The sequence below is a fragment of the Dermacentor albipictus genome, chromosome 3 (assembly GCF_038994185.2).
Source record: "Dermacentor albipictus isolate Rhodes 1998 colony chromosome 3, USDA_Dalb.pri_finalv2, whole genome shotgun sequence".
Taxonomy (NCBI): Eukaryota; Metazoa; Arthropoda; class Arachnida; order Ixodida; family Ixodidae; genus Dermacentor; species Dermacentor albipictus.
In genome coordinates, this window is record NC_091823.1 from 1,245,806 (window position 1) to 1,251,218 (window position 5,413).

Below are 5,413 nucleotides of genomic sequence, written 5' to 3' on the forward strand. Positions count from 1 at the left end.
CCTCAGACCGGGCTGGCACACAGCACCGGTCGCCATGGTGTTGAGCCTTGGCGACAACACCATGGTGTTGAGCCATGCTTAGGTGAAATCCCAGGGTGTAAGCTCGCATCAAGCAGGATACAAACTGGCCAGAACTCGCGTGGATCTTAGCTTGCTGTCGCAAGTCACACTTAGTTCCTAATGTGACTGGCCGCAAGACCAACTGGTCCGGTGAAAATACATGCAGCCAAAACAGCACGGTGCTGAAACTTGCAACCATTTATTTGAACACTTGCAGCAAGGATTGCGGAAGCATATCTTGCATCTCCCTCAAGATGTGGAATACACTTGCACTCCTCCTTGTACCCCATCTGAAAAAAATATTTAGACATAGTGAGTGAACTTTAAAACAATCATCACTTTAATCCACTCAGTTCTAGTAAACAGTGACCTTTACCAAAATCACGCGGATTGTATCAACAGCCTTTGGACAGTACCACAGTTTACCTTCATCACAGACCCTTCTACAGTTTATGTGGCGCAAGGCCTCAACCTGAGCTCTCAAGAGGCTCTGAACTTGAGCTGCAGAAGCTATGCAATGATTGTTAAATTGTTTAGCGCCATTGACTGTGGCTTTAGTGCAAATAGAATTCAAATGAGCTCATTTGTATTTTGAACTAGGTGTGTGATGTAACTCAACAGCCTCCCAAGAAGCATTTCTCTGCTGAATAACAGGAGCTTGAGGGCCAATCTTTTTATGTTATTGTTGTTTTGCACCTATTCAAATGCCTGCCATTCATGCAACGTGTTTGCGAGCACGCACTTGCAGTGAAAGCACGCCATAAATGTGCTTGTATTGCGTTGGGCAGATTGACATATACGCACTAGTATTTAATAGACGTACGTATGTGCAACATTGGGCACAAACACTGCACGGCAATATATTCAAGTGGGCTATTGGAGACAAAAGGGGGCTTACGCAAACTGACAAGCACTTCACATATGCTGCGTGATAATTTTAAGTTTTATGCAATTTTTAACAAATCGCCTGTTGAAGATACCGTAATTCTAGTCCTTGAGCTGGATCCTTCAGAAGAGGAGATTGCACGAAAAGTCGGAACACATATTGAACTAATTTTAAAAAATTCAATAATGAACTTCCTAATTTATTACATTACGGCACATATCGCAATCTACGTATTGTAGCCATTGAGATTGCCAGGCGTATCCACTTGGACTTACTTTCCAGAATGACACCAGTTAAAAATATGTGTCATCAAACTCGCCGTAAAGGTGCACTGTTGGTCTACTTACTTTTTTAACAAAACGCTCTTTTATGTATTGGAGCACAAAAGTAACTGGAACGCCCACTTATTCGTCTCACACTTTAGAAAATAATATATCGAAACTGATGTAATTCTGGAAATTCATTTAAGGTGGATCCATCTTGCAAACTCACAGGCTACAATTCGTACATTGTAATATGTGCAGCAAGGTAATAAGTTAATTTGTCAATTTTTGCTAATTAATTGAAGATGTCTTTCGATTTCGCATGCTAATAATGTCCACCTCTTCGAATAATTCCGCTCAGCGACAAGAATTATGATATCTGCCACAAGCCATTTCTACCAAATTCCGCAAAACATAAAAATGATCAACCTGTATACGAACATCACGTACAGCAGGGACCTATGATATCATGCTCAAGCGTGCCAACATACAGGATAAAAATAAACGTTAACTTACGCTCAAAACATAAGCAAGTGAAATAATTACCTCCAAATTGTAGAATCAGGGCTGGAGAAAACGGTGCTCATCGATCCGCACTGGTGAATCACAACACCACAAAGTACAGCAATAACAACCGTTGATAGCCGCTTGCCTGTACTTGTAACACCGTCCAGAGAAGGAACTGTCCAAAAATAATTACTTCATGCGCAAGATCATGCAGGTTCCTCACAAAAACTTGATCACACGCACACCCGAGAGACTCTCGTTGTCTCGCAAAATTGCCTCGCCGTGACAGTTTCCGCCATGTGCTGTACGAAACTAGAGCCCCTGTGGCGTCGTCACATTTTTTATATTCGGCCTGCCTTTGTAATGCTGCTGCTGTGAATAAAAACCCGAGCTTTTCTGAGAAATACTGATATTGCAATAACACGCTATTATATTATTATTCGTGTCAAAAGAGCAGATCAAGACAAGATACGAGACTAAAGCTCCTAAGTATTCAACAAATATGGCGGCGATTGTATTGGCGTCGTGGAGACAGGAAAAAATAGGAGCAGCGGTCATTGCAGCCTGAACTGCTGAAGGTGCCACGTGTTAAGGCTCTTTTTTGTTAGAGAAGGAATTGCTATGCTGTAAACACTAGCCGTTTGCGCAACGGCTCATCATGGCCAATCGGGCAAGCTCCTCGCTAGTGTAACATCGACAGTGTAGCAAGATATACAGTGTCGATCAAGAGCGCGTCGCTTTTGTCTATTACAAGTAAGGTTCAATAAAAGTGGCAGTTTTCCTGTAGATATTTTTTTTTGGCAACTCGATCACACAGGACACTTTCGATTGCAATCGATCCCGATCGGGCCCGATCGCGATCAAAGGTACCCTGAGTGACGAGCATTTCCATGCAGTTCATGCAATTAATTACGATTGTTGTCACAACGCAGAGAAATAATTTTTTTTTTTGCTGCTGCTGCAAGAGTAAAAGCTCTTCGTTCTGCTACAAACACCACCTAGGGCTAAATATGGGCATGTTGCAGATACAAAAAATGTCTCAATGCAAGTGGGAAGCTCCACTTTCCAGTCGATAGATTCTACTTCCGGCTGGAAAATGCTCCATCCAGTTGTTTCCAGTTGGAAGCGCTGTTTCCAGCTAAAAAATGCTGTATCCAGCAGTTTCCAGCTGAAGCTGGAAAACTTCCAGCTGGTAGTGCTGCTTCTAGCTGGAAAACCAGCTGAGGTGGATTCCACTTCCAGCTGGAAAGTGCCATTCCCAGCTGAGGAGGATTCCACTTCAAGCTGGAAAGTGCCATTTCCAGCTGGCTCTGGAAAATTTCCATCTGGAAGGGCTGATTCCAGTTGGAAACCTGGCTGGGAAGACCATTTCCAGCTAGAAATTCAGAGCCCATTTTCATGTGGGATAATATCGAATTTTTGCATTTCCTCACAGAAACGCTCGGCAGTAGCACGGGGACTTAACTAATACTGGAGCTTAGATTCTACACGCCCCACTTGCTTCTTTAACTGCTTGTCAACATTAGGCGATTCTTCACGTGTTTTTTTTTTTTAAGCGGCGGAAATTTTAAGTAAAGTTAATGAAGGCTTACAGCTATTTACAGAGTACAAAAAGGAATGTACCAATATATATTCCCTTTTCCGTGCTACACGTTCAACTCGCCTCTTTAGAGCGCGTTTGTTAATGATTAATAATGTATATGTTATGTTCCTCTTTTTTGTCTATGTTACCAAGTGTATATCATTTATTTATTTCAATGCCGCAGTGTTTTTTGCATTGTTATTGTGGAAATACTTCACTGTTCTTTCATATATTGCATAACTGCAATGTTTTGTGGCCACTATATAAATGTAATTTATATGGCGCTTGATGTGTTACCCCGTGCAGCCATATTGTACCTAGGGGGTGAGGTTACCTCAAGCCGCGTATGTGCGGATTTTTTCCCTCATCCACCTCCATTTACCACTCCTCCGTACATGTGTGTGTGTAAATGGAAATTAATAAATCAAATCAAATCAAACTCACTTGAGAAATTTACTGGTGCTTGTTGCTTGAGGAATATACATGACGAATCTGTTTGGCGAACTGACACAGGCTGCTCGGCCCAATTATTTTAGTGAAGTATGCCTGCTAGACCGCATAGCTGCAGCCAGAAAGAAGTCGAAGCGTCAATGACTAATAATATGGGACATATTGAAGATATCGAAATTCCCCCGGTGGAGGGTCAGAAATCAAGTGAAAGTATATGCAAGGCTCGTGGTGCTTTCTTTATAAATGTTTGCGATTGGATTGGAGCAAACTTAATTTAGCCTGCAAGGTTCTCTTTTATGTACCGACGAAGCGAATAGTTATCCGTTTGTATAATTAAATAACGCTGGATCGAGACATCGTGAGACAGAAGGTGCTTGAATTTTCCTTTTGCAGGCAATCTAAGCTGCGGTGTAGTAGCTCGAGAATACTTTAGCCATTCCAGTTGGCGCTGTAAAAAAATGCTTTATGGTTTTAATTCGAAGTTGTAGTGAACTGATGGGTTTCGCGAACATAGCGTGCCTCGCCATACGGACAGTCGATTGCTACCATTACGTGATCAGGGGTGTGCCATATTGTCGATAAAGGCTACTGAGGGCCACTATGAAACATTTCATCACTCTCAATTGAGTGGCTCTCGATCCTAACAACGAAACTTTTCTCTCAGGTGATTGCTACTATGGTGTTTGTGAATTAACTATGTAAATACTCTACATGACGTGCCGTCGTGTTAGCAGCCATGAGCAATTCGTTTTTTGGAGGCCTGTTTCAGAGGCGGATGAATGTAGCAGCAAACTTTTTCATAAGAAATGCGCGCCTAACTATTTTTTTACGCATTAATGAATGGCCATATTTGAATAGAACAACACACCAGAGTAATAGGAATCATGATGACAGCTTCGCTGGGCAGTGTCTGATAACATGTTGACGCCAATTACCAAATTTTTCTTCCTCGTAAAATGCAATGCCTCTCATAGCTAAATACTAAAGGAATGTTAAGTGTTTAGCGAAGCATCATACACAACTTCGCGCGTTGAATTTGCAGATATTCTTTTTTTAGTCAAAATTTACCGATAGACACGGCGCATATATGCATTGCAAAACCTAGTAGACCCCTTTAACTCTACTTAGCTTGCGATATCCAAGCCGCAAAGTTTCTCGACTCACACGCTTTTGAAGAAGAAACTGTGGTTAAGGTATGGCAGCTAAAGAAGCCGACGTATTTTTCAATACGCACGGCTCGAGCCACCCATACCCCAAGCATGAAAGTGTCTGCGTTCACCCGGTGAACGCAGCGCAAGCGTTAGGTTCACCCAAACGTCACGTCCGGGACGCCACATCCGGTTTTTGTTTTTTCACGTCCGTGATGTCACATTCGGCCTTTTTGGCGGCATAATCGGGGTGGCACACTCTCAAGTTCAACAAATGGCCACAGAGGGCGAAAAAATCGACCGCGCGGCGCTGCTAAAGAAACAGGCATAGTACGCCAATGAAAAAGGTTCCCCGTTGAGCGCTATATCTCCCGCTAGAGGCGCCGTAGTAAGCGCAATTTTAACCTTCAAACTTTCTTCAACAGTAAACGAAGCGTTTTTATTGCATGATAAAGACTACAAAAGTATAATTCCTAATTTTACATTGTACTTTTCATTACCAACTTTGTTGTTTTTT

The 5,413-nt window shown here is 42.3% G+C and overlaps 1 long non-coding RNA gene across 1 annotated transcript; it reads right to left on the minus strand.

Annotated features, from left to right (window-relative positions):
• Positions 1-241: 241 nt before the first annotated feature.
• LOC139057800 (uncharacterized) lies at positions 242-3,125 on the minus strand. The gene is made up of 2 exons (XR_011513000.1): positions 1,756-3,125; positions 242-350 (listed from the first exon to the last, which is right to left on the minus strand). It is a non-coding gene; the product is annotated as an uncharacterized lncRNA (long non-coding RNA).
• Between the last annotated feature and the right edge of the window lie 2,288 nt (positions 3,126-5,413).